The following is a 15,088-nucleotide window of genomic DNA, read 5'->3' on the forward strand; positions in this document are numbered from 1 at the left end:
AATGAACAATTGCTTACAATTTACTGATTCTGATTCGAACAGCATTATCATAATCTACAAGCATTATTTCCAGATGTGTATAAAGATGTTAGCGTTTATAATCTCACCATCTAACTGCATTCTTTCCCCTTCAAGCAAGTCTCTAAGTAATCCAACAAGTCAACACCTATTTTTTAAGGGTATTTGTAATCTAATTGTTTAGTTTAATAGTCACTGTAATGCAATAAAGTCACCAATTTTGGTAATTACATAAAAACTGTAATCCAGTTACAACCCAGCACCCAATACTAATAGCGGCTGACAGTGGACTTTTCAACTATAGACATACTTTCATGTCTCACAACACTAATCTGTGATGGTTGACTTGACTGATAAATTATTCATTATTAAATGATTCAAAATGACTGGACCAGAAGAAACTATAGATTTGCTTGGTCACACAGAGGCATACCCACAGTTTCTTGCTATGTCACAAAATGTCTGAAAGAGTGTAAGCATATCAAAGCCACAGAAAACACTTGGATAGGCTATATAGAATCCATCCCACAGGTTTAGGATTGCAGATTTGTAAGTAATCTTGATGGGATGCCACTTCTGTCTTTAGGGATTTTTTTTAATGTTTTTAAATAAAAATCTAAATCGTACCAAAAAACATTACCATTTTGCAAAACCGAAGCAAAACCAACTTCACTCAAAAATCACTAATCCCTCAGCACTAGGCTATTAGGAAGACTACAAGAACAATATTCAGAGCCCCCCCGCCACGCACGTGCACACACACATACACACACACACACACACACACCCAGGCTCAGACAGTGTGAATCTAATGCCCTCCAATCCTGTGAATCCCTTTGTTCCTGATTTCACGCTTGATTTGCCCACAGCTTGAGTCTGGCTGGTATCAGCGCTCTTCTCACTGCTTTCACTGCTGCCAAATCCACGGAGCCCAGGATCCCCGGCTCCTCTCTCTCTCTTTCTCTCTCTCTCTCTCTCTCTCTCTCTCCCCATCGCCTCGCACTGTTTGCTCCGCATCTCCGCGATACGCTCTCCCAACACATGCCACCGAGCTGCGTTTGTTTGTTTGCATCTCAGCGCCTCGTCTTGTAAACACCTCATCAATCTGCCAAGATCCCCTCACGGCAACTTTTGATGATGTCACCGAGCCTTTTGCTTGCCGCGCTAAAGAATTTCAGTCAGGGGGTTCAGCTGATGTGTAAGCACATGAAGGATGTTGGATATAAACATATTTGGGGAGGATGAGAACACGTTTCCTGCAAACACGCTGAATGATTTCATATATAGAGAGATACAAGACTAATCCCCTGGCGCATCGACAAGCATACTGTACACACTTGCAGGAATAAAAATTATCGTAAGACTGAGTCAATGCCTCTCGTGAGGCCTTTCAGCTGTTCTGTTTTGAAATATTCTGTTTCTAAAGCGACACATCAGCCAGGCTCTTCTCCTCCTACGATCCCTCTGGCTCCCTCACTCACAGATATTGTGACAGCTGCATGAGAGGGGCAAGAGGGAGAGAGCACAGGAGACAGACAAGGAGAAAGAAGGAGAGAGAGAGAGGAAAGAGGAGAGAGTCCCTAGAGAGAGGGTGCCGGTGCTCCACGGCTCCGAGTCGCCGCCTGCATGCCAATGAGGAGATTCCCCTGCAGTAGCAGCAGCAGCAGTGGAGCAGAGCAGCAGGAGGGGCTGACACTGTACCGCGAGTCCTTGATGCTCGCACTGCACGCGCCTCACAAAGACCGAAGAGCTGAGCACAACATCTATTTCTGAAGCAAAACACTGAGAAAGGATCGAGTATGACCAACACATCCTAAACAGTCTCTAAAGTGATAATTATCTCTGTGTAACAACAACAATCACAAATGATCAAATGATCTCTGATTCTCTCATGTCCATGTTTTCCCTCCAAAAATCCACCTTCAGATACTCTTACACTGTTATATAACATCATTTTGTGATGTTCAATGTATTCCATGAGTTATTTTGTGATGAAGTGCTTTAATTTACTTTTTTGGTGTACCCACTTTCCCTCAACCTGCCTTCTTCTTGCCTACTTCTACCTCAGTTAGGGATTTCTTACATTTCCCAAGATGCCTTTCGACAACCCCCAGAGAACTGGGCCTGAACTTGTTGCATCCAGCTGTTGGTTTTATGTGTAGTCGGCAATAGTGATAGCATTAGCTTAGTAAGAGCAAGAGAGCTTTTCTGGTTGTTCCCCTTACTCAAAACACAACTTGTCTTGTGGCTGCATTGCATTCTGGTCTATTGAGGCTACAGTCGGTGGAGAAACTGGTCTCTCTGTCTCTTCTATGATAGACTTCTCCCTGTATGATTGTTGAACATCAGCACAAAATGGTGAGTCAATTTTCTTTTGAATTCTGAGGGACCGACACCAAAAACTGGTATTCACTGAGGAATATATCTTTCTCCTATTAAACTCCATTGTAGTTGTGCTGGAAAAATCTCAATGTGACATCATATTGTCTAGTTTGGCCAGTTATCCACAGGAATAAGACAAATACACCACCAAACAACAAAATAGACCCAGAAATACAAGGTACATCACCAGTAATTAATCATTTTAGAGTAGATTTTCCCTTTAAGCCCTGACTTAACCCTAGCAAGTTGACTGAGAGCACGTTCTCGTTTACAGCAGCTGGCTTAGGAGCAGTTCTCCTTCTTCTCTTGTTCAGTCTAACATTAGAAAACAAATTAAATCCACGGCCTCCTTGCTAACAGCAGCAGTATGAGTAAGAGTGTTAACGTATGTTGGACCACCTCCTTCCCTTTCCCCCCTGAGAAGAATTAATAACTAATTATGTCAGGTCACTCGTCCAGATGGTCCTATCAGATGGGCCCACTGTCTGAACCTCACCTCCGACAAGCACCTCTGACCCCGGCAGACACGTCACCCCTGGCAACATGAAGTCTGAGGCCCATGCCGCTGGGAGGAGGGAAGTGGGGGGGGGCGTCAGGTTTGGGGTGCACATAAGGGAGCGGTGAGGGGGGGTACGAGTTGGGAGTGTCCGCTCAGTGTTGGATGACTGCCTTTAAAGCCCCATGAATACAAGGCTCCCTGCCGGGGCCCTGATCTCCACGGTCATGATTCTGTTATTACACGCCATGTTCCCGTGATGGGCAGATGGCTCAGCGCATCCGCACATGCATTCACACGCATTCAACACACGCCGGGCCCGCCGCATCAATGGACACAACCTGATACTCCCCTTTCTTATCTCATTAGGAGGCTATAGAAACATAAGAACATAATAGAGGGGAATTAAGTGCCCGTGTGGATGTCAAAGGGGGACGTGGCAGAAGATTGGGACGAGGGCTAACAAGCGCACGGCGCGCTCCCTCGGCTTTGTGTGGTGATTAGTGCTTTCGACAGGGCTGACGGGTAAAAGACAAGCCCTCTGGGACGGAGCAGCTTTTAAATGGACACTTAAACAGCGAGGCAACTGACAGCAGTGAGACACAGGCATCAAAGCTCCTGGCTGATAGGAAAACCTGTGGTGTGCATGCCACATGAAAGAAGACCAGGGTTTAGCATATAGATACAGCAGACCTGAATGACTGATGTCATACGCAGCACGTAATTACCGATGTCAGTGTTGCAATGATAAAATAAATTTGAGCGCCATGTGTGGTGGTTACAAAATCAGAAAAAGTTGAGAATCAAATGAAAACTTTGGGGGTTTCATTGCAAAAAGATATATATCCATTTTGACAAAACAAACAACAAAAAACTGTTACTTGATGTTCACTACCTTTTTTTTAATAAATATAAATTGGTATATGAAAATGGCTTCATCCCCAGCAATAGCTAGTAATTTATAATACCCTAGAAAATATTGTAATGTGAGCCACCTACTTAGTTTTACTTTAATCTTAACAAGTATTTTGTCACAACTTGACGTGATTTTTCAGGCTAGGCCAGGCTCTCAACCTAGTTTAGGCGAGGCCTAATTAGTTGGTAACGTTTTAAATAGCAACTATATGGTTTACATCCTATGTACTTTTCCTACGCCGGTGAAAAGATTTAGTTTCTCAATCTGTCCCGTAAAAGATCTTTATACTTTGTCACGCAAAGCCCACTAAACTCTTGAGCAAACAGGAACTTTACTAAAGCTCCTGCACAAGAGTCTCCAGAAGCAAATGAAGTCTCTGCCTCATATTTGAGCTGGAGACACAAGACAAAGCAGCTAAGAAGAAACCAAACAAAGACACCTTACAAAGGATTTAAGGTCCTTAACCACATCTTACTCATTTTACCACTTTCTATTCTTTCTTCGTGGAAAAAATGGTAGATTAAGAACTGGGGCAAAGGCAATACCCCTGACGCACCACCAGTCAATGAGAGATGTGTGTGACAACGATTTCATGCATTTTCATCACATTGCAGATAGCATTGTGACTTAAGCTTTTAAACACTTGGCAAATCAATGACATTGCAAATGGCAGCGAACAGATTGGTGGCTATCACTCACTCAATTACAGTTGATGGCCAAACGCGTGTTGATAAACACAGGTAATTACTTCTGAAAAGGTTCATCATTATCATTACATCATTACTTCGTGGCATTGTGGTGGTAAGTAACTAACAAGATTAGCCTGCCAGTCACGTTTCTCCTCTCAGTCGACCAGACAATGGACAACTTTACAAGCTGGCTGGCTCTCGCTGTCCCTTCTTTCTGCGCTCTCAGTCCGCCCATCTATTTGGGGATAAGAAAAAGTCAACATGTGAGGAGTTTTGTTCCAAAACGCGATATCCAGAATTTGACAAATGGGCAAGTGTGTCAAAGTTGATTTCTGGCATAGGAGGAAAACTTGCCATTGAATATTATTGAAGTTATTAGCTCTCTTGAGCCTTTTACTTACAAAATAGTAAGATTTGAGAGCATGATCATTTGTTGTTGGTGAACAAAGCACATCCGGTACCAATTTTCTATGCCAAATGGATATTATTTTGCAATCAAACCGTTTATATGTTAATCTTATTCAGAGCAATCAACGAAACACAACATCCACTTTCATCATCCATCGCTAAAATTGATTTATTTTGACATTCTCACAGAATATGCTTGAGATCAACAAATAAAACTGCTGGGATATTGGACAGAGGTTGTGAACAGTGTATTCCCAAAGCCGGCATTGATGCAATTTCCACATATGTTGTTGTTATGAACCCGGCATTAGAATGGAGCCTTGTCACTATGTTGCAGCAGGAATATAATGACGGCCTCTTCTAAGCAAGCTATCTCGCACCATCTGGTAGTACTATTCTTCAGCTGTTTGAAGAATCGGGGAAATCAACCCATCATCTAGCCCCCCCCCCCTACTCATGCACACACACACATGCACAAGATACGCACACAAGACATGCACCTGCGAACACACACACACAGACACGTGCACACATACATATCCACACACACGCTCCCACCCCCACACACTTCATTAAAGACACGCGCCTGTCTCCCGACCACCACCGGGGTCCGTAGCAGGAGTGTGATGTCATTACAGCTCTCTAAGGCCTCCTATTGGCCGGCGCCCTGTAATCACTCAGGTGATATATTAGTACAATGCATTGATTACCCCATAATCCAATCACTCGCCTGTTATTGATCTTTTATAGAGCGCCCCCCAGACAATAAAGCTGCAGCCACAGACTCTGGGTCAATAGGCACACAGGGAGAGGAGTCTCCTTGCAGCTAATTGGCTTATGAAATAATACAAACATTTTGCTTTCTCTACACCAGCAGAGATCAATGCGGGGCTTAGCTGATGCATTCAAATCAATCGCCTCAAACCACATGTCTCTCTTTTTTCTACATCAGGGCTTGATGTCTCTGCTTCACATGTTTTACAGTTATTTACTCTCACACTTTGTCATTTCTGAGCTGTCTAATCTTTTCTTCCTGGCTCACAATTTCACCGGCTTGCTAACTCGCACTCTCATCTGCTTCCTCTCATTCCTTTCTTTTTTCATAAGATCCAGTCTCTCCTTCCTACTCCACTCCATCATTCTCCCACTTTGGTCCTCTCTCCATCCACCCCTGCTCCCTCCCTCCCCCTCTCTTTCTCTCTCTCTCTCTCTCTCTCTCACTCTCTCCGCAGCCTTTCGACTGATGTTGGGTTGCCAGTTAAGTTTCTGCTTACAGGGAGGCCACATCTGACATCCAGCTGTGTGGGTCGTGGGCTGCATGAGCAGCTGCTGGTCATAAATCACCCGAGCTGGAGGAGCTCTGGCACTCCTTCTGTCAGCCGTGAAACAAAGACATAGAGGTAGCGGGGGGTCAGAGGTAGCCAACCTGGGGAACAACAGGAGACCGCACCACCTCCGTAACACCGCACTGATCAGACCTATGCGCTTTAACACCATACTGTAAGACCAGGTGAAGTTACAGAGGGGCGTGCAGCCGGGGTGCCACAGGATGTGTTACCGAATGCAGAGTCAAGAAGTATGGTGTAATATGGTATGCAAGCAATTATGGTTACACATGCAGGCGATGCAGCTTGTGAGCTGTGAGGTCAGAGGACGGAGAACCCTGTGCTTAGCTGAGTTGCAGCAGAAAAAAATAAAAAAATGCAAATAAAGAGCATTTACAGTAAGAGAAGGTTTTTTGTTGCATCTTGCAGAGACATTTTCAAAACGTGCATTAAAAAAATGGTAGCCCAGCTGTTTTTCTCTCAGCTGAGGCAGGAATTATTGATTCACTGCAAAAAAAACAGTGATCTTAAGTAATCACTAATCACTTGTTCTAAGAAAAGACTGAATTTGAGAATAGATGATTTAAGTATTCTACTCATCTCTTTACAAGAAAAGCTTAAGGAAATGCAAGGTCAACTCTTTTTGAAAAAGGTCTTGTTTCTTCAGTAATTAATTTGGCTGGAGGTTCTCTAGCTGCTATTTAGTTGGACCTGTGAACCGCCAGGAGCAATGAACCCCAATACCTTGTCGATGACAGATTCCCCTTAATGTCAGCCCAAATACCCTCTGCCTTTTACTCCTCGGGTTGGTGTGTGAGTGTGTATGCGTGTGTGCAATGTGTGTATGTGTGTTTGCCTGTTCGATGCGATCCCAGCACGCTGCGCTAGAAAGTTTGGTAATTCAAGAACTGCATTTCATTCAAAGCGACCTCAAAGAGTGTTTACACTTTAGCCCACACAAGGCTGCATACTTTCACAGAGATTTTGACAATAAATTGGGTGTTGTTTTACCAGACACTCAATCCCTAGCAAGAGAAAGAGAAACAGCAAGGCTTGGAGACAGAAGGGGTTGGACGGGGGGGGGGGGGGGGGGTGTAGAGAGAAGGAGAGAGTCCTTGAGCACTCTCCTTAGATCTGTATCCATCTACAATCATCCTCTCTACATTGCAGAGGCTACACGCCAGCTCCGAGCGCAGAGAACATCAAACACTTCAAATAATGACATTCACACACTCACACACATAACACCACAACCATAAGCCTCCAACAGAATGGAAAGTGTCTATTTCCAGTTCCTCAATGTAGATATCTTCTAATAATCAGCCAACACAGGAGAATCGATACAGTAGAACTCTAGCAACAGTCGAATATTTGTTACATCTGTCTGGGTGCCGTGGCTTTCACCCATGCACTCCTTATATTAGCTGCTTGTAATGCTCTACTGTTTCACTTGTCTCTTTGGATAAGAGCGCCGGCTAAATACAATACCTTGTAAATGCGGGAAAGGACATATGTAGTATATGGATGGAGGAGAAAAGGGCATGGAGAGAAGAGAACAGATTATAAAAAGGGTATAAGAGGGGAAAACGGATAACAAAAGAGAGAAAGGGAGGAGAGGAGTTCTCTGCCCTTTGGTGTGCAGCGAGGGCCGATCGATAGCGGTGTAATGAGCCTGGTATTAGCTGGGGTGCAGAGGGACCGGAGCAGGGCAGAGGGAGGGCAGAGGGGGAAGGGGAGAGCCAGGACCTGATTCCCAACAGCAAACAACACCATTGCTGGAGCCATCAGAACCAACACCTGAGAACGCCTATTAAAGCCAGATGACCCTCTACTCGGCCTGATGATGAATCCACTCTCACACAAACTCCTCACACATACGTGCGCACACTCTCACGCGCGTGTGCACACAAAAACAGACACACATCGATTCAATCTGTTACTTGTTTTTTTGGGGTTTTTTTTTTTTATATCAGTCACAGAGTCGTCCTAGCTCTGCCAAGCCTCTACTAATGCCAAAAGCATCGCCCAAATAGGGCTAACAGTGAAAAACCGAGCCTAATCCTGAGTTAGAAAAGAACCGCACTCAACATCACCTCTCCTTTTTAATACAGATTACCCACCAATGGCTCCTGCCACTCTCTTAAATCCACTACACACTGGCAATTTGTATTAGAAAGACGGAGACGCAGGGATCGTCTTTGGTTGGTTGCAAGGGAGGGAGGGAGGGGAGGGGGGGCAGCGGGGAGAAGTGGGGGATAACCATCAGGTACACTCAAAGCCAATCTGTTGCCTTGTCAATGGGCTCCTTCTGGTGGAGTGCCATGTGCAGGGTGCAGGGTGCCGGGCTCGCTATAGCCCCCAGCTTCAGCCGCTCAGACCGAGCCATCCAGGCAGGCACAAGCCGGGGGGGGGAGCGGGGACACTGCCCGGGTCCCTCTCAATAGAGGGATCAAGGCAAGGATAGAAGGATGGGCCCCCGTCTCTTTGTGCTCTCGTGTCTCCTTAAACAAACGCATCCTCCTGTCCGCTGGAACCCGCAGCGGTGGTCCGGCCTCGGGAACAGATGGTGCAGAGGACTGCCGCCAGGAGAGACTGCACTCTTAAGAAGGAAGCGTCACGTTCAACACATCAGTGTGTCTGGCTTTGGACAACACGCATTTGTGTTACCTTTCACCACAGCATATGTTAATAACGCATAATGACACATCATACGTTGTTGCTGGCATATGTTGTATGGATAGATTACAAAAATATGTGCTGTTACAAACTAGACACATGATGATGTGCTGAAAATGACACTTTCCTTTGGCTTTACAGTATGTCTGCTTTTGAGTACCAATGTTCACTGTTTGATTTGTTGTCAGACAATTATTGCACCAACATTTGTTTACCTCAATCATATGACAAAACAACACTCAAATGCATGTAAGATATTCCTTTATGCTACTCTGTAACTCATGCCCTACTCTAGTGCTGTCAAACAAAATGACAACAACCATCCATGACAAATGCATCTCTAATGTCCTGATTATCCAGCTACTATACTCATGCTGCGACACAAATTGTTACAATTCGCTTGCTGTTAATTAGATATTTTTGTTTTGAGGGGAAAAATCAAAATTGTTCATTTTGTATTATTAATATTATTTTCCCATGCCATGGGGACTCACAGCCTCATTCCCTGCCATTGTGTAGAGAGATTTTCATGAGCCCATCAGCAGCAGGGCTTCCAGTAGATATAAGCCATGCTATGGTAATCACATGCTAATCACAGTTAACACCAGCGCAGGGTCCTATACTCTAGATTAATCCATCCGTCGCATATTCACGTTTCCATTAGCATAAATCAGGTTCACCCTGCCTTTGTAATTAGTGTTTTCATGTGAATGATAATAAGATATGGTGATTAGGTCATGGTACTAGAATGGAAATGACTTGTCAGCTAACTCGGCCTTAAACAGTTCTACACATGTAGGGCTATCAATATGTGCTTCCTCAAGAAACAATTAATGATGTTGAAGGAAAATTGGAGTTTGATTGCGGGATATGGAAAGTAAAGGCAGACTATTAATCAAATGTCTGTGAAAGGCACTTGTTCATTTGGCATGTTCTTCTAATAGCATCTTGGAACCAATACTGATGCTTTAGCAGGATCCTTATTGCAGATTTATGCTTCAGTCTGGCAAAGACTCCTAGTAAAAGCACTTTATCAGTTTCATCCACCACTGGGTGCATTTCATATTGTGACAACTTTGTCTCTTCCCTAATCAGGCTGTTTCACAGATCATAAAATATGTTTTACACAGTCACTGTATAAGCTGCTTGCTTCACTTTATAAGCTACTTCACACTCCATAACGTTTAACAGGAATTTATAAGGACAGTGGGGTGTGGATTATGAATGAAATGGACAAGTGGAGCAACATATGCTGGACCATCTTGTATGTGTGTGGAAACTAGTTCACATTATCTAAATACACTGCAGTATAATGCAGATTGTCCTTGTGGTGGCATATTAAAAATAAGACAAACATAGGCCTCTACTGTATGTTTCTGGTGATATTTAAAGGTTGGCAGCAAACAATAACCTCAAGAACATTTCTCTCACTAATCTTTGCAGTGTGTAAACTTTCTTGTGAATTATTTTGGCATCTTCATGCACAGTCACAGGCCTTAAACTTGAGTAGCATGCCTATAATGTAACATCAGAAAGGTTTATTGAATGTCAGTGGGATCTTCAGCTACAACTAGAATACAACTAAAGTCTACTAAATACAACACAACGACAATGTCCTGCTTGAGTCTTGTTTTTGCCCTTACCCGCTGGTGTGGAGCCTGGTGCCCCGGACCAGAAGTCAGATCTGGGGCTGCCTGGTGGACCACACAGCCCCCTTGTGGAGGAGGTTCTCCGGCCTGGCGGATCACTTCACTGGACAAAGGAAACACGAGAAGCGTATGTGTGCTCCCACTCTTCTTCTCAGTTAAGTGCATAAATAAGCAAAGTATATGCCATAACAAATACCTGACCCCGGATCAAGAACCTGTTTCCCTTCTATTCATCAATGCACAAGTAAAGAATACAGACGGCAATGACCAGTAGGTACCACTGCTTGACAAGATCGAAGAAAGGTGTCAGGGACAGAATCTGGTTATGTTTTATAAAGGAAACACTGCAAAGAGTTTATGTGCGGTGAATACACACACAATAGAAACGTTTCAAACTGCATACAAACAGTTTTATAGCTGTTTATGAGTTTGTGAGTTTGTGTGTGGCTATGTAAGACAGGTAGAGAAAAGGAAGGTGTGTGTGAGCATGAAAGTATGACTGTTGTGTGTGTGTGTGCATGGAAGAATGGGGTCGCAATACTGTGTGTGCACATGCATGTATGTATGTGTCTCTCTGTGAGTGTCAAAGAGAAAGAAAGTGTAAATATAATTGTTTATCATCTTTCAGTTGAATCATATTGTGATGATATTGTGATTTTTGGATATCGTGACACACAATTCTGCTGTCTGAATTGATGATAACGAGCACATTTTATTTAAAAACTCTGACAAAATGAGGTATGATAGGAATATTATTTGAAAAGTTTTGTTTGAAATTACACCTAACATTACTATTCAGTTCAATGGGATGAACATTCATTTGATTTTGCATACATGAGCCATATCGTGATATATATCAATACTGAAAAATATCCTTATGATTATCATGATATTGATTTCAACCATATCGCCCAGCCCTAGGATAAACATACAGTACATGCAACAGTAATTCCCCATCGGCGGGGTTCGCTCCTTGTTGGTTTAGTCTGGCTGGGCCTCTCCCTCGGGGATCCCTTGACCCCGACCCGTCCTTCCACCCCCTGACATGGAGCATTCCTCTCAGACTGGCGACCCAACATGACGGACGGCATCCTCCATGCTTATAACCATCTGATGAGACCGGCTCAAACTCTGACACCCGGCCCCGTGAGACCGAAAGGCCGGGGATGTGAACAGGAATGCCAAAAAAAAAAAAAAAAAGGCTAGGATAAGGGTAAGGGTAAGAAAGCAGGCAAACAGCAATCAGTGTAAGGTTTACAGTAAATTGTAAGAGTAATTAGAGCAGTAATTCACTTTCACATCCCTGATTCTATGGCTCTGTCTTCACTCAGGGACTGGTGTAGGGGAGGGTGGGGACCTGACACCTCTGTTTCCATGGTAATTTATGAGGCCTGACCTGTGAATCCGAACACCCCGCTCCCAACCCCACCCCTTCTCCCTTCTTCATGGGTATCCTAACCCTTCTTTGAACTGTTCAGTAGGCACCACGGTTTTCACATCCCAGCCAAAGCCACAAAGTCCAAAATCGCTATATCTTTGAAAACGGATCATCATGAAAAACTCTTTTTTTTCTCTGTTTGTCAGGTTAGGGTTAGACATTAGCTTCCCCGATTAGGGTAAAGGTGAAGGTTCGGCTTATTTTACCGCTTTTTGTAGGGATCCTGGCAAAGCTGCAGACTGGCCAAACACAAGTAAAACTAACAACCCAGCCACTACATCCACAGCTATAAAACAGTGTGTGGTTTTAACCGTTTCAAACGTGGGCTTCTAAACATGAAGAGGTTCACAAAAAAAAAACAACACACATGGCAGTATACCCTTTCTCTCCCCGCGTCCCATTTGTGTGAGGACTATGCATCACCATGTCCCTCTGACTGCAGCTCTTGTCAAGGCAGAGGAATAGCTGAATGAGAGATTCTCAAACGGGGGGGGGGGGGGGGGGGGGGGGGGGGGGCGGTAATTTGCCGAGTGTGTTTCTAAGTTATTCCAGCTCCCCGCAGCTCAGCAGTGGCTGACCCCTCTCCCCTTCTGTCTGCTAAGAGGCCTACGGGGAGGAATCAGCCCAAATTACCTTTATTGATCCAGAGAGACAGGTGAATACCAAGCAGGTCTCTCTTCCCTTCAGTCTTCTTATCTTTCATCCGCCGTTTTCATCATCCCGCACCGCCCTCCCTGCCTGGAGGAAGAGAGAAAGAGGGTGTGTGCATATGTGAGAGAGTGGGAGAGACTATTCCGAACCAGTTATTGTGTCGGGCCACTGCGACGGTTTAGTGTTTGAATTCGGGTTGCTGTGATTAAAAACCTGCCTTCTCGTTGCTCATCTTTCACTGGCGGCTGAATGGACGGGAGCGGCGAGCGTCTGTTTTTCTGCTTCCAATCCGCCGTTGTCCTTTCGCCCCGGCATACAAATCACTGTGGCGGTGGAAAAGATACTCCATTAGGTCCAACTCTGAGTTAAATCAATGCGTGACTTATCAAATGAAATAGGGGATTATCTGGTAATCACCTGGCAAACGTTGCTGAAATTGTAATTATCTCCGCCGCACACACCTTGGAGAGCGGAGACCAAACTAACTATTTAAGTGGAGGGTAAAATAACAAGGTGGAGAAAAGCACAACAGCTATATCTCTTAGACGGCGGCGTGGGGCAGAATGTTTATGTGCCGAGGGGAACGGCGAGGTTTCTCCCGCTCGACGGAGAAATAACAAGGGGTTCACTCCATTAAGAGATTTATGCTTCTTGTCCTCTATCTCATTACCGCTCATCGGTCTTGCTGCTGCTTAATCACAGCTCACTCATGCCCATCACTGCACTGCTGCCAGCCATGGTGCATCATCTGCTTAGGAAGGTTGCATGAATGACAGGCGCTCTATGTGCATATGGAGTCTATGTACCGTACATGTATATCAGGCTGGTATTATGCATTTTGCAAAAGATAATGAAGTGCTTTCTATGTGATATGCTGTGTCTGAATTCTATAGAAAAGTCGCCAGCAGAACTTTCTGAAAACCTCAGGTCTTCTTATACATTTGGATGTAAATATGTGCTGTACACTAGAATTGAAAATGGCTGGAGATGTGATGTAAAAGTGCAACACAGCCCCCAGGTGGAAGCACTGGAAAGTTACATTAGAGGACCCCAGAGCAGCTGGACGGCTCTTTTTTGGCTATCTTGCCCCATCTGTTGGTCAAATATCTTTGTCATATTATCTAGCGCTGAGTTATTATACAGTATGCAACTCAAAGGGGAATACCAGTGTTTTTGACATGTGTGTCCTATGTCAGCATCTCTCAGTCTTTACAGTCAGAGGGATGAGCAAATATTAGTTGTCTTTTTGTCTTTGGGACCAACACACTATCAGTTCTGCTTACTATTACTGCACCAGTCCTGTGTCTGTCAACAGTGGGAAAACTTTACAAGATTAGCAAGTAAATGACTGATTCCTGTCAAGTGAAATAAGAATCCCTGGTCTGATTTCCATTCCTGTAAAACCAATACTAATTTTGATTGCTATCGTTACTGTAATAACCACATGTCACTGTTTAGAAAAGTTTAGAAACTTCAATGTGGTGACGAGGTGGTGATAGTTCACAGGAGGTGGCCTTTAAAACTACCAATAATACCAGTCTAAACATGATAAACACCACAAATCAGGCATTATATCTAGGGACATTTAAAAAACACTGTCTTTAATGTCCTGTGTCGTTTTTATTTATTTATGCTGAAGCAATGTTCAACAACTTTCATCAAGGCCTCTAAAATTCTAGGCTACATGGAACATGAAATTGATTCATTTTTTCTGTTAAAAACTTTTAAAAACCCTCTATAGACACATAACAGTACTTTTTTCTGCTAGTATAAAACATTTTTGGAGCTCCTTTATCATTTATTGATGTGTCCTGGGACACTTGTTCGCTTATTCATTTGACACTGTCTAAAAACCTGTAAAACTCTCAGAACTCTATGGGATAACATTAACTGCCAGCGATTTTACCAACAGAGCTCATTTTGACCAGTTCACACTCCCAACGTTTTAAAATAACATTTTGAATATATAGGCCTAAATAGCTTATTTCATGGGAATATTAACATATTTACTTTAATCTAATATTGACAAAGAATATTAATTAGGATATGAATAGGCTTGATAGGCGACTAAAAATGCTGTGATGTTACTAGCATGCTAGCATTACCTCATGCTGTTAGCATGCTAATGGTGAGTGAGAAAAGTATGAGAGAATTTACCTTTTGACTCGATATTATCTGTTTCATCTGGTTCATCTTCCATCAAACTTATTAACCTCTGCCGTCAAATATTTCTTCTTTTTAGTGTATCACCACCATGCTTTCCTCTCAGCCATTTTGACTTGACTGCTGTTAGAATGTTCTACCCACAATGCTTTGTTCAGTAGGGATTTGATTGGTGCCAAAAGGGCCCAAGTTACATCTTTCATTTTTTTTTTAATTACAACTTATGTCATATTTAGCATCATCACAAAGACATGGAAAATCACTTCTTATCCAACTT

The sequence above is a fragment of the Centroberyx affinis genome, unplaced genomic scaffold (assembly GCF_046629955.1).
Source record: "Centroberyx affinis isolate AG114_WGS23_722 - 3 ecotype Tasmania unplaced genomic scaffold, CSIRO-AGI_Caff_v1 ptg003635l_1, whole genome shotgun sequence".
NCBI lineage: Eukaryota > Metazoa > Chordata > Actinopteri > Beryciformes > Berycidae > Centroberyx > Centroberyx affinis.